General features: G+C 36.7%; 1 protein-coding gene across 5 annotated transcripts in view; it reads right to left on the minus strand.

Moving 5' to 3' along the window:
- CNKSR2 (connector enhancer of kinase suppressor of Ras 2) overlaps nt 1–27,743 on the minus strand; it is a 294,707-nt gene that overhangs the window by 62,714 nt on the left and 204,250 nt on the right. The window lies entirely within an intron of this gene.

Below are 27,743 nucleotides of genomic sequence, written 5' to 3' on the forward strand. Positions count from 1 at the left end.
TTTTAATTCACAGATATTCCTTCAAAATGAAAATCAGGTTATAGATTCTTCTTTTTCTTTACACAGATATATCTACAAGGGGCAAATGGATTTTGTTTATATAAAATTTGCTGGTCTTTTTTCACAATAAATTCATGTTTTGTGATACTTTATTATTTAGTATCATTGCTCATTAAACAACATTCTACTTATATAATAATTTTTGTTCTATATATGATTTATACAAGTCTAATGAACATAGTATTACCGATGAGTATCAGTCCTAAAGATAAGGGTCAGATAATTTGCTGACATACAAAGTTTTCCAGAAATAATCACCCAAGTGTTAAAGCAATATAAATATATATGTATGTGGTATATGTGTGTGTGTGTGTGTGTACACATATATCAAACTTTGTAGCACTCATGGTTATAGAAATTTACAAATTTTGAGAGAAAGCATAAAAGATAAAACCCATTATGTTATGTTGATTTTCTTGAATGCACTTTGCTTCAAAATAATAACTCAAATAATAACTCAGGCTAGTGTGCTTAAGTATAGCTAATTTACAGATAGTTATTTTCCCTAAATGGTTACATGATAAAATTACTGATTGAGTTTTTTTTTCCTTTTGTATTTCCACAAGTAATCATTATAGTTTCACAGCTCATTATTTTGAAAAATGACAAAGATGGAGGTGGTTTGTTTTTAGAAAGCTACATAGATAACAGATAGCTTGAAAGAATTGGGTTATATAATGTACCTTCTATGCTTTTTGCATGCTATTCCTTAGAACCTGAATGTCTACTCTAAAAATCTACATGAAACATATTTTATACTCTCCAGGTTTTCTATTTAACAAGATTATCTTTTCTTTTCCTATAAATATATTTCCATAAAGATCATGACTGCAGAGTATAATCAGTGCACTGGAAACCTGAAAACTCCTAGACGTTAAATACAGATTTATCATCATTCAAAGAAGCAAAGCCTTAGATGTCTTTTATAGATATTATAAATATTAAAATAAAGTTCTCTTAAGAGAGATTTTATTATTTTTCCAATTGGCTTGACATTTTCTAAAATGAAAAAGTTAATTGTATTATATGCTTTTGGAAGTAATGGGAAAATTATTAAAACTATACAGTTAGGTCTCTGTGCAGAAAAGAGTTAATATAGCAGGCCTGAGGTTGCCGTCTTAGAAAGGCCTACTTGCAGTATTTGCCCTTGGTTAACATCTAGGAACTTGGCTGGTAAACAGTTCCCTATACTGATAAGAAGCTTCCCTAAATGATAAGATTTTTTTGCCCACATGGGGCACAAAATACTTACCTGCCTTCTGGGAGTCTGGAATTTTGGTAGTTGCTAAGCAGAGGATGTCTACATGTCCAATTCAATATCTTTGGGTACTGAGTCTCTAACGGGCTTCCCTGGACAGAAACACTGCACACACGTGATTACATTTTAGCTGCTGGGAGGAAAGTATGCTCTGTGTGACCTATCATGGGAGGGAGAGAGCACAGGAAGCCTACACACAGATTTCTCTAGATTCCACAGGTGTCTTTTTTCCTTACTGATCTGTCTGTATGTTCCTGCTGTTTCACTGTAATAAATCCTAGCTGTAAGTTCAACTATATGTTGAGTCCTATGAGTTCTTCTAGCAAATCACTGAACATGTAGGCGGTCTTGGGGACGTCCAAAACAGCATCACATTCAAAAAGATCCCTTACAAACTTATATTAGAAAATGTTCATTATTCATAAATAATGGACGTAAATAATCTCCAGAAAGGGTTTTCCTTATGTCATCAGCCACAGTGTTATTAAGCACCCCTGAGGTGCAAATTTATCATCCTGTATTGCCTTTTCTAGTAGAACTGATGGAATTATTCATTGTCAGTGACAGAAATTTAATTGGCACTTTTTTTCCAGTTTTAAAATTATGCAAATTTAATAAGAGCAATACATTAAAAACAGATATACGACCATAATTCATAACACAGCTGATCATATAAGGTGCTACAACAACTAACTGAAAAATGAAAGAGGCCTAGAATCTTTGGATTCATGATAAGTGTATTTCTCATGAGGTAAAAATTCATAATATATCTCATTCATGTATATTTCATATTAGCTTCAGATTACCCTTCTTCCAAGTTTATGCTCAAGTAAGTATATTCTTTAGAAGTTCTTTCACAGCAGTCTGTGAGTGGCAAACTCTCTTAGTTTTAATGTTTGAAAATCCTTCCTCTTGAATAATAGCTTGGCTAGGTATAGAAATCTGAGTTGAAAATAATTTCTCTCAGCAATTTGAATATATTACTTTATTTTCTTTTGGCATCTTTTTTTTTTCTCTTAAGCCATCTGTAGTTACACCGTTATTTGCTTGTTTTAATTTGTCTTTAGTTTCTCTGTAGCTTTTAAAATATTTTTCTCTTTATCCCTAATATTCTGCAGTTTCACTATTATGTATCTAGGTTACAATTTATCTAATTCAACTCTATTTGGCATTTTTTGTGTTGTATTGAAAGTGTTATCTAATTCTGAAAATCTCTTCAAATGTTCTTCTTCACTAGTCCCTTTTTTAAACTCTAGACATATGCTCGTACCTCTCAATTTATCTTCCGTGTGTCCTTCTTATTTTGTATCCTTTCATATTTCTGCGATGCCTTTTAGGGCAATTCATTTTACTGTCTTCCAATTTCCTAATTCTTTCTCTGATTGTACCTAATCTAAAGTTTATCTTATCTATAGAGTGTTTATTTCATATATTTTACATTTCCAGGATACCTAGTTGGTAGTGGCTCTTTTGAATATGCACTGTTTTAACCTTCCTGTTTTTACTTAAAAATTTATTTTAAGGGCTTTTGTGACTTTCCTGTAATTTGCATTTAGTGAAGAAAATCACCTCATTGTTTAGTTCATTGCCTTTTTAAAAAAAGTATTAATTTTCTCTAGATGCTTTGGAATTTTAGCTTGGGTGGAAGGTTCCTCCTCGGGGGGCGTTTCTTTTTGCACTCATCCCTCTTGTCTAAGCGTTTTGCTGTCTCTGCCTCTATTCCTTGGGACACTAACCAGTCGTTTCAGTGGTGGCAATGGGTTGCAGTTCCATCCATGAAATCCAAGTGGGAGAGGCATGGCCTATGGTTCTGAGTATCTGTTTTTGTTACTTGTAGACACCTAGGAATTCAGTTTTATACAAGTAGCTGTATCTTTATTTATTTCTCAGTAACTATATCTTTATTTAACCTCCTTACTCATGAATGAGGAAGCTCTGCTTGCCTTCCCAGTTGGTTACACCTCGTGAATCAATTTTTAGATTCCTGACATAACTGAGGTCCATTGGTTCTCTGATACTCATTAGAGAAGACTCTCAGGCATCTCTACCTTTTTCTGGACTCGGTGCCTAAGATATGTGGCTTTAGGTCCCAATTATCACTGAGCATTTTCGTTACTTCTGGTACCTGGAGATTAGATTTCATTTTTGACCATGACCCTATCTTTTATTTCACTTTATTGCTATGAGTTTAGGGTAGGGTGAGTGTGACGGTGTGTATGTATGTGACTTTAAAGCACAAGCTTGTAATGCTTATTGATCACCAAAAATGGATTTCTCTTGTTAGCATTTTTGAAGTCCAATTCTCTAAAAAAAATCCTATTTTCATTATTTCTAAACCATCATTTATTAAAATCTTTCCAATGCCTTCACTAGCACTTTCTGTTTATTATAGTGAGCATCTGGGTGAAAGTTCTTTGAACTTTCTAAGAATATTCTATAAATTCTGATCTTTAGCAACTTAAGAATTCATATTACTAGCCAGGACTTCTTGATTGAGCTAAAGCCTGCCTACTGAGCGGATTTAATATGTACAAAACTGAGCTCATGATGTCTATCACTTGTCAGCCAAATCTGCTTCTCTCCTACTCTTCTATATCTTATTAAATAGTAATTACATTTTTTTCCTCCCTAGTGGCTCAGGTACAAAACCTTGGAGTCAACTTTAACTCTTTTCCTTCTCTTATACCCCATAGCCAATCCATCAGCAAGTTTTACCAGCTCTGTTTTCACAATGAATGTATTTATAATATGACTTTTTCTCACTAGCTCTATTATTACCACCCTGGTCTTAGCCACCACAATCTCTCACCTGGATAACTGAAATACCCCCTCACAGTTCTCCCTGCTTCTGTTCTTACCCCCTCTAATATATATATACACACACACATATATATGTATATATATATTATATGTATTTATATATTACATATATATTATATTATATATACATATATAATATATATTATAATAAATATATATATATTTGTCTTGGGACAAGGTCTTGTGTCACCTAGGCTGGAGTGCAGCGGCGTGATCTTGGCTCACTGCAACCTCTGCTTCCCAGGCTCAAGTGATCCTCCCACCTTGGCCTTCTGAGTAGCTGGGACTATAGGTGCACACCACCATGCCCAGCTAATTTTTGTATTTTTAGTAGAGATGGGGTTTCGCCATGTTGCCCAGGCTGGTCTCAAACTCCTGGGCTCAAGTAATCTGCTTGCCTCAGCCTCCCATAGTGCTGGGATTACAGGTGTGAGCCACTGAGCCCGGCCGCCTCTAAGTTTTAGCACAAGAGCCAGAGTGATCTGGTTAAAATATGATTTAAATCATGCCATTCCTATATGCAAAACTCTTCAATGGTTTCTCATGTCACTCTGAATAAATCCCTATATCCTTTCAATGATTTGAAGGCCCTACATGACCTGGTCCCCTGTTATCTTTGCCTACTGCTCTCCCCTTGCTAATTTTGTTCCAGCTACCTTTGCTGTTCCTAGATTATGCCAAGTATAGTCCCATCTAAAGACTTTCACCCTTGTAGTTTCTTCTGTCTGAAATGTTTTTTGCCCAGATATTGTCGTGCTCACTCCCTTAACTCCTTCAGGTCATTACACAAAGGCTTTCTTTGTAGTAAATTCTTCCCAAGCTTCCCTATCCAAAACTGTTATCCCAGTTGCCCTCAATACTTTCTGTTCTTTTTCCCAACTTTGTTTCCCCTCTGAGCATGTAGCATTATCTTAAATACTTACACTTCTTGTTTAACACCTGGACATCCTCCAAATATAAACTCCATTAAAAAAGGGCAATTCTGCCCGTTTTATGTATTGCTTTGTCCTCTGCCTAGAATAAGACTTAGCACAGTAGGCACTCAATAAATACCGGTTATGTGAATGGATGTTGAATAAACCATCAGCAAAGAATACAGGTTGTAATCTTAATTAGCTGATTGTTGTAACTTGAAGAAGTCTATGAATCCATGTATAATACATTATTGAAAATTCTGTTCTTTAATAGGCCATTCCTTTTGGTAGATAAGAAAAATTTCCTTTTATCCAATCTCGTTTCGTACTACTTGCACTGAGATTGTCTTAGTGCACTTAACAGTTTAAATTTAAATTCACAATATGCCTGGCAAAAGTACATTAAATCGGTGTCAAAAGATATTTATGCTAATAATTATATGAATTATGAATGAATGTGTTGAAATCATAATTCTTTCCATAAAAATAGAATGTGCTAAAATAAAAGGCCATTATGAAAGTATTTTTGATCTTCTTAACCATGGCGATGCACGCAACAGTATTCTGTTTGGCTATGAAAGATCCCTTTTTCAGACATTTGCCTGAAAAGACCATTTGTCTTTCATTCTGTCCACAGATGTTCTGTTCAAACTTCATTCCCCAGTCTTTTGGATGGAGAAGTGTTAGGGGAGGGTAATTTGGGTCATTCTTATTCTCAAATTATCAGAAGGACTTATTTTAATTGTGAAAAACATCAGTTTCTGTGTTACATTTTGAAAGCTCAGCTACTATTAAATTCTTCTCAAGTTGCAAATTGACACACTTATGGAAAAATTTGCAATCAAAGTATTCTCTTGTTGCAATAATAGCAATTTCCTCTTACTATAATTTTCTGCAAAGTTCCAAGATTTCTTCAGTGACTAGTCAAACCAATAGCTTCTGTCTTATACATAAGAAAAGAAGGTGCTTAACAATTTGAAACACTTGGGATAGATGATAGCTGCTTCCACATATTTTTTTTAATAAACAAGTAAAACTCTTCGATATTTTTAATATTTTACAAAAAATGTTTTCTCTTAACTTTCTAATTATTGTATGTAGGAAGTAAAAAGTAAACATATGGAAGTGGGGTAAGATGACAGTAGAACTAAATATTAAGTCAAAAAATTTCCACTTATAAGAAATAACAGCATAGAACTTAAGTCTGCTGTTGTTGGCGGCCTTCCTCATTCTGGTGCATGAAAGAAAAACTTGGAGTCAATCAGGGTGAAGGATGTGGCATTGCGCACACCGTAGGTCTTTCATTAGAGTGGGATGAGGTAGCTCTGGATTCTGTCAGTCAGGTTGACCTGATTTTTTTTTAACTTTTATTTTAGGATTGGGGTACATGTATAACTGAAAATGGCTCCACACTTACTCGAAAATAAGCATGCTTTATAAATATAAACCAGTAAATTAGCAGTCAAATAAGAACAAAAAAATAGTAATTGGGAAGAATCTAGAGAAGGTCAATCAAACTACTTAGGTTGGGCAGAGTCAATGTTACATCAAAAAGAATGTCATATGTATCAGATTCTAAAGGAAAGATGTGATTGACTCTTATGCAGGATCCCATAAGGTGAGTCTTCCTGTTCCTATACAGTGGTAAGGTAGGAAGAATGGAAGTGATTACTTGGAAAATATTCAGGAAGGCTAACACGAATCAACACCCTTGGGAAATAAGAACTGCCATCCTTAGCTCAAAATAATCATCATTTACTGAGGGCTTATTATGTGTCAGGCACAATATTAAGCATTTATAAATGTTTATAAGTGATATAATTCATCCATTTAAATCCTTATAATACATCTGTAAAGTGGTTATCATTAACTCCATTTTAAGGAGAGGAAACTGAGACCCAGAATGCATAAATAAGTTGCTCAGGATCACACAGGTAGGGGTAGAGTCAAAATTAAAAGCCAGGTCTGTCAACCCCAAAACCTATACTCCTACTACATGCATTACTGCCTCCCAAGTAAGTATTATGTAGTCATAGTAACAATTAGAGAGAAAAAGTGCTTCTGGCACTAAGACATCCATTTATGAAAACCTCTCATGACAGGTGATGCAAGTACATTGCTATGTGAAAAGAAAGGATTCTCCAAAACAGAAAGATACCAGTGAGAAAAACACTTTTATATCAACGGAGATAATTCAAACCAATAACATCTCATCAATCTCTAATTTTCATGCTTTGTCAATTTTATTTTAATTAGCAAGTTATATTGCTCTGTGGGTATACAAGTTTCTCGGCAACAACTTATAATAATATCTGCATGAAAGGAAGGCTCATGTTAACATCTTAATTTTGCAAGTGAGACAGAAATTAAGGTACAATAATATTATAAGGCCCAGCCTAAGTAGACAGAGATGGGACTGCAATCACATTTCAATACAAGCCTATTAACAGAACTCAGTTCAATTAGAAAACCCTGTGCCAATACTGATGAGAAAATCATGGATCCAGCCTGCCTTTTGACTAATTCTTTACTCTCTTGAGCTGATTCATTGTGTTATGCCATTTTCCACCCAACACACTCCTCAATACTATGCAATGCTTTGAAATTACTTGGCTCACTTTCTGAAGGAATGGTTTTTACCTACTACATTAGTTCCATGAAGGCAAAAACCATTTGTTTAGGTCACCACTCTATACTCAGCTCCTAGCACAGGATGTGACATACAATTATCTGTCGAAGGCATGAATTGAATAGTTACTCACCACTTATGTGTGGGACACTGAGGTACGGGCTATGAGTCATGGCTTCTCATATGCAACCTGTCAGCACATCCTGTCCAGTTACCTTCAAAACATATCCAGAGTCCAACCCCTTTTCACCACTTCCACTTTAACACCCAGGGTTAAGTCACTCTCATCTCTCACTTGAATTGACCAGATCCTATCTTGTCTCCCTGCTTTCACACTTACCCTTGACCCCTTCAGTCTATTTTCAATAAATCAGTTGGAGTGATACACTTAGAATGCTTATTTTTCAGCAAGAAAGGAACACACATTACCAATGCAGCAACATCGTGGTAGGAATCAGGAGACCTGACTTCTAGTTCATATTTCAGTCTATATTCCAGCTCTATGACTTTGATCAAGCTACTGAACTACTCTTGACCTCTATTTCCTCAACTGCAAAATCAGGGGTTTGGACCACATGTTGTTAGTATGCCTCATAGAACAATAACTTTCCATGATCATAACTTAAAAATGAATGGAAAACCAGTTAATGATCACCAATGGAGACCTAATTATTGATGTTTTAGGAAATATTATATGTATACCTGTAATCAGTGTCCGTCTTAACACTGAATGCTAGATTATTCATTGAAAATCACTTAGTTTATGTTTGAATTCCACCATGTATGGAAATAACTTATCACCAGCCATATTAGATACAGCTATTTTGGGGTGCCTGATTGATGTGTACAATTAACATAGATTTGCACTTGAGACAGAGGCAGAAACTTCTAACAGGTGAAAAGCAGAACTAGGGCAGCTCCTACTGCTGACACTTCTGTTTGACAGAAACTGTTGAAATCTAGGTGTCAGAGAAATAAGAGTAGGCTTGCCTGTCTTTTGTGACAAAGAAATGTTTATAACCAGAAAAAATGGAGAGGACCAGATTTGCTACCTGCAGGCTAATGAATGACAAGGAAATAAACTATATGTAAAATAAATAGACAAATAAATAATATAGAAAGAATCACCTCTAATAGAGATGCATGAAACCCAAGAATCTCAAACGAAGTCACAATTACGGTATGATTGATGATTCTGTCAGCAATGATGTGACTGAATCATATTTACTGAAAAACTTTTCTGGTTGTGGACTTAATGGTTTTGTTTGTAAAAGAATCTGAAAAACAGTTTTTTTCTGATTACTTTAACTTTATTTTTAGGTTGATTTCTCTGATACAACGTACATATTTTCGCATTATGAAAGTCTGTGTCAGTATAATTTGTTCCAAGAATGCTAGCTTTTATCTAAATATCTTTATCATATTAATACTACATTTGTCAAAGTCTTATTCTGAGATTTTTGTGCTTATGTAACAGACAAGCTCTCCAACACAACTACTTCAAATGTTTCCACATCTCGTAGTTTTAATACTTTTCTTGATTTAGAGACTTTTTTCATAACAAATATTTTTCAAAGAGTACTGTATAAAAATAGAAGTTTAAAAAGTTTTCAAAAGTCACTATATGCAATTTATTTTATAATAAAATAATTGAAATATATAATTCAGACTGTTCCTTTTAATACTGAACTATATAGTAAAACATGATTTTAAGACTAAAAAAAGGAAAATTGGTTTTATCTAACAGAAAGGGAAAAAGAACTTGATGGGGAGATATTTTAACTTCTGTGCTTGCAGCAGGAATCAAATCATCATTATGCTGTCAATTTAGATGGCATTTTTCATAGTCCTCTCTGCAGTGCTACACTTGTCTTATAAATGAGAAAACCGAGTAGGAGAAAGAAAGTAACTTATGCAATCTCAGATATTAAAAAAATAAATTTCTGGAGGGCTTGATGTTTGCTGCCACTTCCTCAGAACTGGTTACCTCAAATGCACCTAGATTACATTTTGCTTGTTCTCAGCCCACTGGTGAGGACATTTTGGTAGTACTGTTGTTGGAGGAAAGGTATACTATTTGTGCACTATCATAGTGCCAGACACTGAATCAGATATTTACATATACTGTCACCACACAGAGCCAAAGCTTTTACCCAATTACAAAAATATATATGATGGAAGGTACAAAGAAATAGAAAATAGAATATCAAAAAACATTCTATAGCAAATGAAGAAGTGTATTTCATATGGCTGTTTCTTGTAATAACCATACGATAAAAATTGAGGACATTATTTTAAAATGCAACTAAGTGAAGAAGATTCAATATTTGGCTAAGATGTATTTCTCAATATATGCTTTGGTAAATTAAACAAGTAGGCTGTGGAGATGATACTCTCATAGAGGTAGGCTGCACTCTTGAATCCACTCTAGATTTGTGATAATTTATGATTTTAATTTTACCACTGAACCTCATACATACAATCAGTAGAGAAATTTTCAAAGCAGGTTTTACACAGTAAACACTGATAATGGCCACAGAGAAGGAAACCTCAGTTTGGTAGTTTCCTATTGCATCAATTTAGCTAAGCTGGAAGGAACTATGTGTTTTAGAATTCTTTTGTCTATATGGTTCTAGTTTAGGGCTGGCCACTACATAAATTTGTGTCAGTTTTGGAGAATACAAGTAAAGCAGCAGCCCTTATGCTCCAAAGGTCAGTGCAAGGTGTCAGTCACTGCTGCAGCTGATACACATTGTTTTACTTTTCTGTTGGCTTGCCTTACTGGTGTGAGTCAATAGCCAGGTCTACAATTCCTTCAGCTCCGATCGGATCTCCTCCTTAAGCACCTGAGTATTGGACCATGAACCCGTGAATCTCCATAGAGAAGGGTACCAACTTCTTGTTGAAGTTGGAGGAAATGCTCTGGTTTGTGCTCATGGGTTCTCGTTTGTCTTGTTCTTCCTCACTTCATGTCTAGATTTTCTTCCCAACCACTGGCTCTGCTGAGGCATCTTTGCCAGCTCCTTAACTGAATAAGATCTAGTCCTTCATTTCATGCCACTTAGAGATTCTAGTTCCCTGACTGAACTTCAACGGATATACTCATTAATGCCCAAAAGAAATGCATTCTATTTTAGTCCTAGAAGGCTTCCTGATTTGCTCATCAGGAGATAAATTCCCTTACATGCAGATTAACTAATTTTCTTTCTATATGAAGTTAAGAATAGTTACTATGTGCTCAGCACAGTGGAAAGAATTTTATATACAATGTATGATTTAATTCTGAAAAAAAACAAAAACAAAAACAGGTAAGTAGTCTTATTCCCTTTTTGCCTATGAGAAACTGAGGTTCAGAAATGTGCCTAGGTTCTTATAGCTGATTTAAATAAATAGCTGACTTAAATATACAGCTCACGTTTTATAACTACAATAATATCCTTGGGCATCTGAATTTTAAAAAAGGCAATTCTCTTCTTAATGCTGAACTGTTATCTGGAGACTATCAGACACAAGAACCATTATGTCTTAGGACCACTCCAGATTTATGAAAATAAAAGAAACCATGGGAAGACAACTTATTCTCCTGTTTACTATGGCAGGAAAGTTTACACTAATTTACCTAAAATCAGTCACATATAAAGAACATGGGTTTGAAACACTGATGTATTTCTCAGCATTTCAGGTTGTTCTGGATTGAAGTCTATTAGGATCCTGTTCCTAAATTACCCTGATATTTGTAGAGATATTAAGAGACAGATTTAGCAATATCATTTATAACTGAGACTCTAGGTTGAGCTTATACACTTTGGCCCATTGCCAAATGCTGTCAGAGTCAAAACCAGTGAAAAATCCATAATGGCTGCAAACAATTTAACACAGTTCTTAGAAAATTTATCTTTAAAAAACTAGAATCTAACAGTAACAAATTATCGTACCTTAATGTCATTTATTAAGAGGAAACTTCGGATAATTTTAGTATATATAGAAAATCATTATATCCATAGTTTTTTGGAAGCTGAGAGTGCTGACACCATCAAGGGGTTAATATTAATATGTTGTGGGAGTTAAGTGAAGAAGATAATTTGGTACAGGTTACGACCTTCAATCAGAATAGGCTTTAAAGAATTGTAGGGGTAAGATAATTCTACCTGTAGTTTTATTAAATTTGAGATGTTTGATTAAATGAGTTATGGTGGCAAGGTAATATGAGTAGGGTGATTATGGGAGCAAAAAAAAGCCAATTGCCTACAAAATTTGAGGACGTTTTCTGAGGCTATAAAGCTAGGAGACAAACATCTACAACATAAAAGGGAATGGGGCTTCTTTATGCTCTCTGATCAAAGCAACTAAAGGCAGGTATGTCCCCAAATAGTTTTTAATTACTGAACTTACCAACCAAGCCAAGAGTCTGTTATTGGAATAAAAGGAATTAAAAATAAGACTTAAATTTAATAAATTTATAATTCAATTCTTCTGCATCATGTTTTACATGGTGCCTCATTAATTAAGCCAAATTTAGTGTTTTGCTTCCTGGCAGTCATTTTCTATCCAGGAACTAGCAGACTGAGACCCACATTTGTTCAAATGTGAAGCTGAAAGGGCTGGCTTCAGTTTATCAGTAATCTGTTTTATACAGGGAGCAAAAATCTTTCTCAAGAGTGAGGGCATATTTGTGAATCTTTTGTTTAATGTTCAAATTTTAAAACTTAAAAATTGAGGAAATAAAAATTTCTAAACATTTAAACAATATTTTCAAAATTAATAAAATTGATGAATTCAATCAGCATCTTAGGAATTCCATTAAGTTACAAGTCTTGTACATCAAATCTCTTATAGGCTTCCAACACTTTAAAAGCAGCACAGAACATAACAATGAAAGCAAAATTGGTTATTCCCACACTCAATCAATACAAAAATATTAGCACTGTGGTTTTGCTTCTTTTGTTTTAAAGTATTTCTGTACTGATACTTTGGAAATCTTAATAGTTAATTAAATTTCTTTAATAGTTATGTAACTATTCAGATATATTTCATTTTGGGCGAGTTTTGGCAGTTTGTATGTTTTGAGGAATTGGTCCATTTCATCTGAACTGACAAACTTACACGCACAGAGTTGTATTTCTTTAGTATTCTTTTAATGTCTATGAGGGTTGTAGTGATATTGCCTCTTTTATTCTTGATATTGGTCATTTGAGTCTTCTCTCCCGTTTCCCTTTATCAGTCTTGCTAGATGTTCATCAATTTTTTAAATTAAAAAACTCCATAGCTTTTGGTTTGATTTTACCTATTGTTTCTCTATTTTCAACTTCATTGAATTCCATTATCTTTATTATATCTTCCTTCTACTTCTTTTTTGTTCTTCTTCTAATTTCTTGAGGTAGGGGCTGAGATTATTGACATCTTTCTTCTTTTCTCATATAAGCATTTAGTGCTATAAATTTCCTCTAAGCATATGCTTTTTATTTTCACTCAGTTTCATTTTCCTTTATACTTCCTTTTAATCTATGGATTATTTAGAAGTATGTTCTTTAATTTCCAAGTAGCTGGAAATTATCTTTTTGTTATTGATGTCTAGTTTGATTTCATTATAATCAGAGAACATATTTTGTATTATTTCAAGTTCTTTTAAAGTTAAGGTTTGTTTTATGACTCAAGATCTTTTCTATTCTGATGAGTATCTCATGCACGTCTGAAAATAATGTGTATTCCGCTGTTGTTGGGTGTCAGAAACTGCTGGTGGATAGTCATTCAGTACTTCTGTACCCTTGCTGGTGTTTTGTTTAGTGGCTCTATGAATTACTGAGAGATGGATGTTGAAGACCCCAACCTTAATTGTAAATCTTTCAATCTGTCCTTTCAGTTCTGGGAGATTTCGCTTCTACTGTTTGAATCTCTGTAATATGGTGCATCTATGTTTAAGATTGTCATGTCTTTTTAGTGAATTGAACCTCTTTATGCCTGTTGTGGTGGAGGAAGAGAAGCATGACTTTTTTCATGGTTTCTGCCTTGAGAAGAGGCAGGTATTGTTAAAATATTTCTGTCATGTTGGGCTAAAGAGAGTCCATTGGCTAAAGAGAGAAGGCTTTTTGAGGGGCTGTATTTTGTCTGTGCCTACTGATATTTTCGGGTTGCAGGCTTTTATAGCACCCAGGCCAGGTATACAGGAGGCAAGTAAAAAAGCCTGGGAATTCACAGCACTTCCTTGGGTCTAGAGGTCCCTAGCCTGTCTGCCTTCTTTTTTTTTTGCACCTTTCAGAGTCTTCTGGTAGATGAGTTAATGTATTTTCTCCAGGTAATTTTTGGTTGTGAGTAGCAGGAAAAATAAAAGAAAATGTGTGTACTCCATCTTATCTGGGACTGAAAGTTTGTATTCGTGAATCTTTAAACCTTCAAAGAGTAATTCTACTATTATATCCTCTAGTCTGGCCAGTTCTGTTATAAGTATACCAGTTTGTGGTGAATGAGAATATGGGGGTATGGGAGGGGTACTGATAGTTGACTTAAAAAATAAATAAATAAACCTTCCTAAATATGAAAGCAAAAAGAATCAATTATATAAATAAGTCAGAAGTACCAGTGAACTAATTTTTTTTTTTTTTTGAGGCGGAGTCTCGCTCTGTCGCCCGGACTGGAGTGCAGTGGCCGGATCTCAGCTCACTGCAAGCTCTGCCTCCCGGGTTTATGCCATTCTCCTGCCTCAGCCTCCGGAGTAGCTGGGACTACAGGCGCCCGCCACCTCGCCCGGCTAGTTTTTGTATTTTTAGTAGAGACGGGGTTTCACCGTGTTAGCCAGGATGGTCTCGATCTCCTGACCTCGTGATCCGCCCGTCTCGGCCTCCCAAAGTGCTGGGATTACAGGCTTGAGCCACCGCGCCCGGCCGAACTAATTTTTTTGTGAACTGGCTTTCACCAAAACTGTTTCATATTTATAACCAAGTAAAGCCAATATTTTTTTCTTCTTCTTTTAACTATGTATCTGTATCTAGGCAGTGGGTTCCACATTTTTTGACTGTGGTTCCCTGAGACAGGCCAACAGATCCCTTGGGTCTATCTCTTTATCTCTACTTTTCAATGGAAAAAATAACTAGGTATACCAATAGACTATTACTCTATAAGTACTGTTGGATATGCATGATTCACAGTATCATTCTTGAAAAATTAGAGGTAAATATGAATCACTACATACTAGAGGGTAAAGCAAGCAACCTAAAACAAACTAAAATTGATAGTGATGAAGTCTAATGATACCTTATAATGAAAATAAACAGCAGCTAAAAACTATAGGTTACTTTTTAAAAAATCTCAATGATGTATCAATATAGCATTCCTCCTGAAAACCATAGAAAACTGGATCATCCATACTTGTGCTTGTGCAATATGAATATGACTGCATTGTCAGGGCTACCTGGGAACCAGGCTGATATGGTTTGGCTGTGTCCCCACCCAAATCTCATCTTGAATTGTACCCCACATGTGATGGGAGGGACCCAGTTGGAAGTAATTGAAGCATGGAGGCAGTTATCTCCATGATGTTCTCATGATAGTGAGTTCTCATGAGATTTGATGGTTTTATAAGGGGCTTTCCCCTCCCCTTCACTCTTGGCTGTCACCATGTGAAGAAAGACATATTTGCTTCTTCTTCTGCTATGATTGTAAGTTTCCTGGGGCCTCCCCAGGCCTGTGGAACTGTGAGTCAATTAAATCTCTTTCCTTTATAATTACCAAGTCTTGGGTATGTCTTTATTAGCAGTGTGAGAATGAACTAATACAGTAAATTGGTACCAGTAGAGTGGGGTGCTGATATAAGGATACCCAAAAATGTGGAAGTGACTTTGGAACTGGGTAACAGGCAGAGGTTGGAACAGTTTAGAAGACTCGGAAGAAGACAAGAAAATGTGGGAAAGTTTGGAACTTCCTAGACACTTGTTGAATGGCTTTGACCAAAATGCTGATAGTGATATGTACAATGAAGTCCAGGCTGAGGTGGTCTCAGATGAAGATGAGAAACTTGTGGGGAACTGGAGCAAAGGTGACTCTTGCTGTGCTTTAGCAAAGAGATTGGTGGCATTTTTCCCCTGCCCTAGTGATCTGTGGAGCTTTGAACTTGAGAGAGATGATTTAGGGTATCTGGTGGAAAAAATTTCTAAGAGCAAGGTGTTCAAGAGGAAGCAGACGATAAAAGTTTGGAAAAGTTACAGCCTGACAGTGCAGTAGAAAAGAAAAACCCATTTTCTGGGGAGAAATTCAAGCCTGCTGCAGAAATTTGCATGAGTCACAAGGAGCTGAATGTTAATCACCAAAACAATGGGGAAAATGTCTCCAGGCGATGTCAGAGACCTTCAGTGGCAGCCCCTCATGTCACAGGCTGGGAGGCTTAGGAGGAAAAAATGGTTTTGTGGGCCAGGTTCAGGATCCCTCTGCTGTGTGCAGCCTAGGGACTTGGTGCCCTGCATCTCAGCTACTCTAGCCATGGCTAAAAGGGGCCAAGGTATAGCTTGGGCTGTAGCTTCAGAGGGTGCAAGCCTCAAGCCTTGGTAGCTTCCATGTGGTGTTGAGCCTGCATGTGCACAGAAGTCAAGAATTGAGGTTTGAGAACCTCTGCCTGTATTTCAGAGGATGTATGGAAATGCCTGGGTGTCTAGGCAGAAGTTTGCTGCAGGGGTGGAGCCCTCACTGAGAACCTCTGCTAGGACAGTGCAGAAGGGAAATGTGGGTTCAGAGCCCCCACACAGTCTCCACTGGGGCACTGCCTAGTAGAGCTATGAGAAGAGGGCCACCATTCTCCAGAACCCAGAATGGCAGATCTACCAACAGCTTGCACTGTGCTCCTGGAAAAGCTGCAAGCACTCAATGCCAGTCCATGAAAGCAGTCAGGAGGGGGGCTGTACCCTGCAAAGCCACAGGGGCAGAGTTGCCCAATGCTGTGGGACCCCACCTCTTGCATCAGTGTGACCTGGATGTGAGACATAGAGTCAAAGGAGATCATTTTGGAGCTTTAAGATTTGACTGCCCTGCTGGATTTCAGACTTGCATGTGGCCTGTAGCCCCTTCGTTCTGGCCAATTTCTCCCATTTGGAATGGGTGTACTTACCTAATGCCTTTGCCCCCATTTTATCTGGGCAATAACGAACTTGCTTCTGATTCTACAGGGTCCTAGGCAGAAGGGACTTGCCTTGTCTCAGATCAGACTTTGGACTTGGACTTTTGAGTTAATGCTGGAATGAGTTAAGACTTTGGGGGACTGCTGGGAAGTTATTCTGTTTTGAAATGTGAGGACATGAAATTTGGGAGGGGCTGAGGGCGTAATGATATGGTTTGGCTGTGTTACCACCCAAATCTCATCTTGAATTATAGTTCCCACAATCCCCATGTATTATGGGAGGGTCCCAGTAGGAGGTAATTGAATCATGGGAGTGGTTACCTCCATGCTGTTCTCATGATAGTGATTTATCACGAGAGCTGATGGCTTTATAAGGGGCTTCCCCTCTCCCACTTTGCTCTGCACTTTTCCTTGCTGTCGCCATGTGAAGAAGGATGTGTTTGCTTCCTCTTCTGCCATGATTGTAAGTTTCCTGAGGCCTCGCCAGCCCTGTGGAACTGTGAGTCAATTAAACCTCTTTCCTTTATAAATCACCCAGTCTTGGGTATGTCCTCATAGCAGTGTAAGAATGAATTAAAACACAGGCATACTTAAAAAATACTAAATTAGAAGATTCAATAAATTCTATGAATGTATTATTTTATGATTATTCCATTTGTAACCTTTTAAACTCATTTAGTAGGTTACTAGTAAGCAATATCTAGTCACAAGTGAAAATGGAAGTCTGTGATGTGTTATTTGCCCATAAGAATCAAAGAAAGGACTGTCACCTCTGGGTCAGACCTCAGTCATCAGAGTCCTTTGCCAAGGATGGCCTGTATTTTGGGAATCACTGCTGTAGGGAAGCAGACCACTGGGAAACACTTTTCATAGTGCAGACTGTTCCCATGTAGGGCTTTGCAAATGCTATTATGAAACATTTTAGAAATAACAAAGTCATCCATAGGAATCAGAGAATATACAAATGAATATGATAATATTTAGTGTACTGTTATACTCCACCATGTCTAAATGTACCTTGATTGGGAGAAACATCATGTCATTCTGTACTACAGCTGTCTTCTGGGTGAATAAAGTCAAAACGGAGAGAATTGGTTGTTATAAACAAGTATTGGCTTAGAGGTGGCTTCTTTGCCACTAAAATAACTGATCTCTTCTTTAAATTACTTTTATCCTGAAAGAATGCAGCTAAGTCAGGCAGCCATTAGACAAACCAACCTTTATAACTTCAGGTAAATTTAATTATGAATGTTTACATGTTAATAATATCACAGATTTTCCATTATTGTGATAATAATAGCTCTGTCTTCCCTAATAGATGATAAAATTCTTATGAGCAGAAATGGCTTTAGTCACAGAAAGGTGTGAATTTTGGAGTCAGGCTGCTTGGACTCATTTCTAAACTCTGCTATTTTCTAGCTCTTTAAGGTAAGCTCTGTGTTCCAGTTCCTTTCAGTTCTGCAGAATAGAAATAATGATATCAACCTCATAGGATCATTTTGAAGATTCCAAGAGATACTGTATTTAAGTTCTTAGCATAGGAGCTTAGTAAGTAATCAGTAAATGTTAGCTATTAGTAATATTAGCAGTGGAAATATTATAGGGATACCTCCTTTTACTGTGCTTCAATTTATTCTTTGAAGATTGCAATTGTTACAAATGGAAGGTTCTGGCAATCTTGTGCTGAATGAGTCTATTGGTACAATTTTTCCAATAGCCTGTGCTCATTTCATGTCTCTGTATCATATTTTGGTAATTCTCACAATATTTAAAACTTTTTCATTATTATTACATCTGTTATGGTGATCTGTGATCAGTGATCATTGATGTTACTACTGTAATTATTTTGGGGTGCCATGAACAACAGTACACTAAATAACACATTTTCAATATAGATGAAACAGCCTTATAGTGGAAGATGATGCTATCTAGGACTTTCACAGCTAGAGAGGAGAAGTCAATGCCTTGCTTCAAAGCTTCAAAAGACAGGCTGACACAGAAGAAAACAGAAGAAAGTTTAAGTGGTCTGGATAGAAGATCAAAACCAGCCACAACATTCCCTTATACCACAGCCTAATCCAGGGCAAGGCCCTAACTCTCTTCAATTCTATGAAGGCTGAGAGAGGTAAGGAAGCTGCAGAAGCAAAGTTGGAAGCTAGCAGAGCTTGGTTCATGAGGATTAAAGAAAGAAGCCATGTAAGACAATAGACTTAAAAAATGTTGTGTCTGTTTTTACTGTTCTACCAATGGGTTGTTCTCCCATCCCTTTTCCTCTCCTCAGGCTTCTCTATTCCCTGAGAAACAACAGCATTAAAATTAGGCCAATTAATTAACCTTACAATGGCCTCTAAGTGTTCAAGTGAAAGGAAGAGTCACATATCTCTCACTTTAAATCAAAGCTAGACATGATTAAGCTTAGTGAGGAAGGCATGTCAAAAGCCAAGATACACCGAAAGCAAGGCCTCCAATACAAAAATGATAGGAAAATGAAACAGCCTTATTGCTGATAGGGAGAAAGTTTGAGTGGTCTGGATAGAAGATCAAACCAGCCATAACATTCCCTTAAACCAAAGCCTAATCCAGAGCAAGGCCCTAACTCTCTTCAATTCTATGAAGGATCAGAGAGGTAAGGAAGCTACAGAAGAAAAGTTGGAAGCTAGCAGAGGCTGGTTTATGAGGTTTAAGAAAAGAAGCCATCTCCATAACAAAAAAGTGCAAGGTGAAGTAAAAAGTGGTGATGGAGAAGCTGCAGCAAGTTATCCAGAAGATCTAGCTAAGATCATTGATGAAGATGGCTACACTAAACAACAGAATTTTCAATACAGAAGAAATGCCTTACAGTGGAAGAAGATGCCATCTAGGACTTTCATAACTTGAGAGAAGTCAATGCTTAGATTCAAACCATAAAACAGGCTGACTCTCTTGTTAGGGGCTAACAGAGCTGATGACTTTAACTTGAAGCCAATGCTCATTTACCATTCTGAAAATCCTAGGGCCCTTGAGAATGATGCTAAATTAACTCTGCCTGTACTTCATAAATAAAGCCTGGAAAACAGCAGGCTATTTATAGCATGGTTTTCTGAATATTTTAAGCCTATAATTGGAACCTACTGCTCAGAAAAAAAGATTCCTTTCAAAATATTACTGCTCATTGACAATGTACCCGGTCAACCAAGAGCTCTGTTGGAGATGTACAAGGTTAATGTTGTTTTCATGTTTGCTAATATACCAGCCATTCAGTGGCCCATGGATCATGGAGTAATTTCAAATTTCAAGTCTTATTATTTAAGAAATACATTTTGTGAGGCTATCGCTGCCATAGATAGTGATTCCTCTGATGGATCTGGGCAAGTGAAAACCTTGTCAAAAGAATTCACTATTCTAGATTCCATTAAGAACATTTGTGATTCACGGGACGAGGTCAAAATATCAAGATTAACAAGAATTTAGAAGAAATTGGATCCAACCCTCCTGGATGACTTTGAGGGGTTCAAAACTTTAGTGGAGGAAGTCACTGCAGATGTTGTGGAAATAACAAGAGAACTAGAATTGGAAGTACAGCCTGACCCCAATTTTGAATGAAGTTCTACTGTGGGTATAATGCTGTTAAATAGCATCTCATGCTGCTAATAAATCTTTTGTGAAAGGAAGCATAAATTGATAGAGCAAACTTTGTCATTTTGTTTTAAGAAATTGTCATAACCACCCCAACTTTCAGCTACCACCACCCTGATTAGTCAGCAGACATCAATATTGAGGCAAAACCCTCCACCAGCAAAAAAAATAAAAATAAAAAAATAAAAAAAATAAAAAAAATTAAAAAAAAACAAAAAAACACACACGCACAATAATAATAACTTGCCGAAGGCTCACATAATCATTAGCATATTTTAGCTATATTTTCTAATTAAGTTACATACATTGTTTTTTAGACATAATGCTCTTGTGCACTTAGCAGACTACAGTATAGCATAAACGTAACTATTATATGCACTGGGAACCTAAAAAATCTTGTGTGACTTGGTTTATTGTACTATTCACTTTATTGTGGTTATCTGGAACTGAACATGCATTATCTCTGAGATATGCCTGTATCAGTTTTTGTATATACCACTGCACTTAGACTGGGATTTACACATGGCTGCCACTACTACAACTATTGTTAGGTTTCTGTTAAATTATGCTATTTTTTGAGGGGCAATACAGTATGCTAAGAGCCAGACTGCAAATGTTCAAATCCTAGCTCTACCACATAACTACCTAATTAATCCATGTGCCTCAGCTTTCTAGTCTGTAAAATGAGGATAACACCAGCAACTGAGCTTCCTCACAGCATTATGAGATTTAAATAAGATAGTATTTGTAATCAGAATAGTATTTTCATAATATTTACTTGCTAAATTTTAAAAAATAAAAATGTTTTTTAACCCCCTCTTCCCTCCATCAAAAAGAGCCACAAAACCTCACAAATTGGCCAGAGTGGCTGAAAGTACTTATCAGACATAAAACAGTTGAATGTTTGCAGTTATATCCTAAAAAAACAAAGACAGGCCACCCAAATGTTTGAATGTCATGAAAGGAATTATCCAGATTTTTGAACACATAATAAAAGTCTGTTTTTAATCATCCAAAATTACATCAGTATTCAGTTTATGAAAGTATACCTACATACTGCTTGAATCTATAATCCAATTTTACTTGTTCTGGCATCTCAGGCATGTAGACTTAAAATAAATGACTATTATTATTATCACTACTATTTTTAGAGACAGTGTCTCACTCTGTAACCCAGGCTGGAGTGCAGTGGTGCAAACATGGCTCACTGTAGCCTAGACCTTCCAGGCTCCAGTGATTCTCTTGCCTTAGTCCCCCAAGTCGCTAGGACTATAGGTGCATGCTACCACATCCAGCTAATTTTTGTATATTTTGTAGAGATGGGGTTTCGCCATGTTGTCCAGGTTGGTCTCAAACTCCTGAGTTCAGGCAATCCACCCGCCTTGGCCTCCCAAAGTGCTGGGATTACAGGCATGAGCCACCATGCTCGGCTTAAGTAATTATTTTGTATATGAATTTAGTTTAGCAGCTTTAACGTGAGAGCAAGTTGTCATATGCACATCATATTGGGGAAAAATAAGTCACACAAGATTTAAAGATGAGATTCAGAATAATTCAGCTATTCTTTAAAGACTTTTCTTACCAAATCTGAATTTCACTCACACACACACACACACACACACACACACACCACACACAAACTTCTGTCTGCCTTTTCTTCATGTACTCTCAGGTTAGATGAGGGTTTTGGCAGCTAACAGCTTCCACATTTTCAGACAGAATCAGTAAGTAGGTAAAATAAAGTTATGCTCTTTTGAAAAATGTCATAACATGCTTGGCTGATGGGCATATTGGGACCTTTGTAATGAGATGGCAGGGAAAGGAAGCAAGCAAGAATTAGCTGGAACTGAAGTTTTCAGCTGGAGTGAATGAGGTAGGGTAGGGAATGTGAGGCAGCTAACCCTGTTGCACTGTTGGCCCCTGTGGGGTTGGCTTGGGAGATGGAGGGGGCTTTTTTTGCAGGTTGAAGACACTGAGAAAGTCACTGAAGTTCCTGTCAAATTTACTCACTCACTCATTAATTCACTTACTCATAACATTTTTATTGAGAGCTTATAAGGTACTACATTTGTACTAGGTGCTGAAATATAGTACTGAACAAAATGGAGAAACTGTTCCTGCTTATCATCATGAACATGGGCATACCTGTCCTACCATGTACAGGAGAGAAAGACACTAAGCAGATGTTCACATAAATATATCATTAAAAATCTCAACAAAGGTTTTGAAAAAAAACTACTGGATGATAAGAGAAAATAGGAGAAGTGATTTATTTCAGATGGTAGTGGTCAGGGAAGATCTCCTTGTGATTTCAGGTTTAGATAGGCAGGAATTCTTGGGAGAAAAAAGAGATAAAAACATTCTCCGTAGCAGGAAGAGCATGTTGAAAAGGAAAGTGGTGGCAAAGAGCTGGTCAATGACTAGGGTAGCTACAGCACTGTGAATACTTTCCTTTTAAATAAGTTTAAGAAAAATATATATAAACTAGAATATCAGATATGTGGAATTAATAAAACACATATTTTATAATCCCATACACTTCTAAATCTTTATGATAAGATAATGAGTTGAACCCTGAAGCCAAACAATATTTGTCTTGCTTTGTGTATTTTCACTGGGCTGTTTTCCACAACAGAACAGTGAAGATTATACTCTAGGTGTGCTTATAAGGCATACTATATGCATGCATGCACACACCCCTTTACTTTGCTGTTTAAGGGGATTTGATGATGATATTATCTTGCTATTAAATTTATACTAAATTTTCTCTAACTTTTAACTCAAAATCTTTAGAGTACATAGAGCTAGTATTACAGCAGAGATAGAAGCCTATGAAATGCAATACTCAATCTTCATAGTCCTCTTCCACTTAAGTCCTATTCCGTTAAACATGGCCATGTTATCCAAAAGAGCAACTGGCAAAAATGAAGATTAGTGCTTCATCATGAAAGCGATTAGATTACAGATTGATACTGACATTGTGTTTTCAGGAAAATTTACCGTAAGAAAAAAGCCTTTCATTTTTAAATAAACGTGTATAAACAGGTAAAAATAAAACAGAAATTCCTGTGAAATATAAAAAGTTATTATTTAAGCATATGTTGTTTTGTCTCCAAGGTCCAAGCATTGTTAACTATAATATTCTGTTGCCCCAGCAATAGATCAAGCTAAATAACTATTTGTGTTTTATAACAGTGGCAGCTCAGTATGTTTCCCCTAACTTAATAAATAGTAACATAAAGCAAAATACAATTTTGGATAGAAATCAATCCAGGTACTGAAAACATTATTAACATCAACATATGAAGACACATGTCTTTTCAAGTCAAGCTTTTCAAAATGCACTCATTTATTCATTAAAGCACAAATTCCTCTGTATACGGAATGTGTACCATGCACGAAGCAATAGGATAGAGTGTGGAAAGACCCCTGGAGTAGGTGATTTGGGTTCTAGTCCTGACTATAGTACTTACATTTTTTTTGCAACACAGCTTTTGTAAATCATTTCTGAGTCTGGGTTTTGTTATTTGTACATAGGGTTGTTGTGAAGTTCAAAAGACATATTAAATGTGGAAACTCCCTTGCTAACTGTGAAAGCACTAAATAAGTGGAAGGTGAGATCCTCAAGGAAACTCAAGAGCCTAGTAAAAACCCTACCGATTAGCGTTCTCTCTTTTAGAACACTGGTTATAGATATCCAACATGCACTTGGGGGTTAGCGATATTTTCTTCTTCTAAACCTGATAAATGAGTTAGGAAGCACCCAGCCTTCTACTCTGGAATTGGTGTATCAGCATTACAGGGGAAGATCTCCCCCAAAGTTAACAATATTCCTTACTCTATCCTGGTCCTCTGTCAAAAATTAGTTGAGATAGATATCATCTATCTGGGAAATACCATGTTACAGATTCAAGACATAAAATAAAAACAGGAGGCAAAAGTGGACTCTGATTTTTCTCTTATAACAAATTTCTAGAGGTGAAGTTAGTAGACCAGATTCTTGATATATATAACTAAATAGTGTCCTTCAGAGAGGTGGTAACAATTTATACTCCTCAAAAATATTCGCAATATTCCTACCAGTTTGGCTCAACTTTTACTGTCTTTCCTAATTTAATACCTCATAATTCACAAGACTTAACTACTTTCCTTCCCCACACAGTGTAACATCTGTCAGGATATGCATGACAGAATGGAACAGGCTGAGTATTTAAATGTACCTTCAATGGCTCACTACTCTCAGGATAAATCCAAACTTTTAATAATTTGTATACTCTGAGTCAAAGTGATGATCTCTTCTTCCTTCTCTAGGTTCATCTCTCACTACCAACTACCCTCTCAATCGGCCATCTGTCCCTCATCTTCAAACTTTTGTTCAGGGTATTACTTATGACTGGAACACCAGATTCTAGAAGAAGCTCAGTGCTCATACAGCTCTTCTGAATAGTGGTAATAACAAAAGTGGTCCCCTTTCAAACAACTAAGAGTGCTGATTTCAGGCTGACTCTGAATGTCTAGGGAAAAAAATAATAATTCAATAGATAGTCATTCAATGGAGCAGATTCTGACACAGGCACTAGTGTCTTAGAGACTTGAGAGTATGTAACTGGGGAGAAGGGAGGATAAAGAATGAGGCACCTAGGAGTGCTAATGACACTACAGTCCAAATAAAAACATTTTTCTACACTCTAGTTTTATGAAAGAGCTATAGAATAAGTAGATGATTTAAGAGATTTGCTCAGAGAAACAACTCAATTGTAAGTTATTAAATCTTTCACATTTTGAATGCCTAGATGGTATACCTTCTACAGCAGGAGCAGATTAAATGTTTTTTGATATTTTAAGCATTAAGCACAGTAATTCTAATTACTTAAAAACTTGCAGTCCATGTTTTTCAAGGGCTCCTAGTAAGAAGCTATAGTTCCAGTGACACAACAAACTCCTTTTAACCAAAACAGTTTAAAATGTATAATTTTGTGAATTGAATGTTCTGCTGACATGATTCTCAGCTTCCACACGGCCATTATCCTAGTTTCTCATCATCCATATGGCCTGGACTTCATGGCCCTGCTTTTGATCTCTCAAATGATGCTCTGCACTAGAGAGATCCAACAGGCCGATTTGATCATGCAAGTTCCCAGTTCAAAATTATTCAATAGCTCTTTATTACTGCAGGAAAGAACCTAAGCACTTTATCATACAATTCCTGATCTAACCTTTACCTATGTCTCCAGGCCCATCTACTACCCCTTCCTCATGCCACTTCCTCCAATTGTTAATAAACCAGCAATTATAAGCCACACGAAATCCTTGGAACATGCCACATTCTCACACATTTGTAGTGCACCTGCATATGCCTTCGCACTAAAATACTGCTACTCATATTTTATTCTTCATTCAAATGCTCCCCAGTCTGAAGCCTTTTCTCACTTCCCCTAAAGACTAAGGTGCAGATGACATGATTGTGTATTTAGAAAACCCCATCATCTCAGCCCAAAATCTTCTTAAGCTGATAAGCAACTTCAGCAAAGTCTCAGGATACAAAATTAATGTGCAAAAATCACAAGCATTCTTATACACCAGTAACAGACAAGCAGAGAGCCAAATCAGGAATGAACTTCCATTCACAATTGCTTCAAAGAGAATAAAATACCTAGGAATCCAACTTACAAGGGATGTAAAGGACCTCTTCAAGGAGAACTACAAACCACTGCTCAGTGAAATCAAAGAGGACACAAACAAATGGAAGAACATACCATGCTCAGGGATAGGAAGAATCAATATCGTGAGAATGGCTATACTGCCCAAGGTTATTTATAGATTCAATGCCATCCCCATCAAGCTACCAATGAGTTTCTTCACAGAATTGGAAAAAACTGCTTTAAAGTTCATATGGAACCAAAAAAGAGCCCACATTGCCAAGACAATCCTAAGCCAAAAGGACAAAGCCGGAGGCATCACGCTACCTGACTTCAAACTATACTACAAGGCTACAGTAACCAAAACAGCATGGTACTGGTACCAAAACAGAGATATAGACCAATGGAACAGAACGGAGCCTTCAGAAATAATGCCACACATCTACAACCATCTGATATTTGACAAACCTGAGAAAAACAAGAAATGGGGAAAGGATTCCCTATTTAATAAATGGTGCTGGGAAAATTGGCTAGCCATAAGTAGAAAGCTGAAACTGGATCCTTTCCTTACTCCTTATACGAAGATTAATTCAAGATGGATTAGAGACTTAAATGTTAGACCTAATACCATAAAAACCCTAGAAGAAAATCTAGGTAGTACCATTCAGGACATAGGCATGGGCAAGGACTTCATGTCTAAAACACCAAAAGCAATGGCAGCAAAAGCCAAAATTGACAAATGGGATCTAATTAAACTAAAGAGCTTCTGCACAGCAAAAGAAACTACCATCAGAGTGAACAGGCAACCTACAGAATGGGAGAAAATTTTTGCAATCTACTCATCTGACAAAGGGCTAATTTCCAGAATCTACAAAGAACTCAAGCAAATATACAAGAAAAAACAAACAACCCCATCCAAAAGTGGGGAAAGGATATGAACAGACATTTCTCAAAAGAAGACATTCATACAGCCAACAGACACATGAAAAAATGCTCATCATCACTGGCCATCAGAGAAATGCAAATCAAAACCACAATGAGATACCATCTCACACCAGTTAGAATGGCAATCATTAAAAAATCAGGAAACAATAGGTGTTGGAGAGGATGTGGAGAAATAGGAACACTTTTACACTGTTGGTGGGATTGTAAACTAGTTCAACCATTATGGAAAACAGTATGGCAATTCCTCAAGGATCTAGAACTAGATGTACCATATGACCCAGCCATCCCACTACTGGGTATATACCCAAAGGATTATAAATTATGCTACTACAAAGACACATGCACACGTATGTTTATTGCGGCACTATTCACAATAGCAAAGACTTGGAATCAACCCAAATGTCCATCAGTGACAGACTGGATTAAGAAAATGTGGCACATATACACCATGGAATACTATGCAGCCATAAAAAAGGATGAGTTTGCATCCTTTGTAGGGACATGGATGCAGCTGGAAACCATCATTCTTAGCAAACTATCACAAGAGAAAACCAAACACCGCATGATCTCATAGGTGGGAACTGAACAATGAGCTCACTTGGACTCGGGAAGGGGAACATCACACACTGGGGCCTATCATGGGGAGGGGGGAGGGGGGAGGGATTGCATTGGGGAGTTATACCTGATATAAATGATGAATTGATGGGTGCTGACGAGTTGATGGGTGCAGCACACCAACATGGCACATGTATACATATGTAAC

Source organism: Piliocolobus tephrosceles, chromosome Y (assembly GCF_002776525.5).
Source record: "Piliocolobus tephrosceles isolate RC106 chromosome Y, ASM277652v3, whole genome shotgun sequence".
NCBI lineage: Eukaryota > Metazoa > Chordata > Mammalia > Primates > Cercopithecidae > Piliocolobus > Piliocolobus tephrosceles.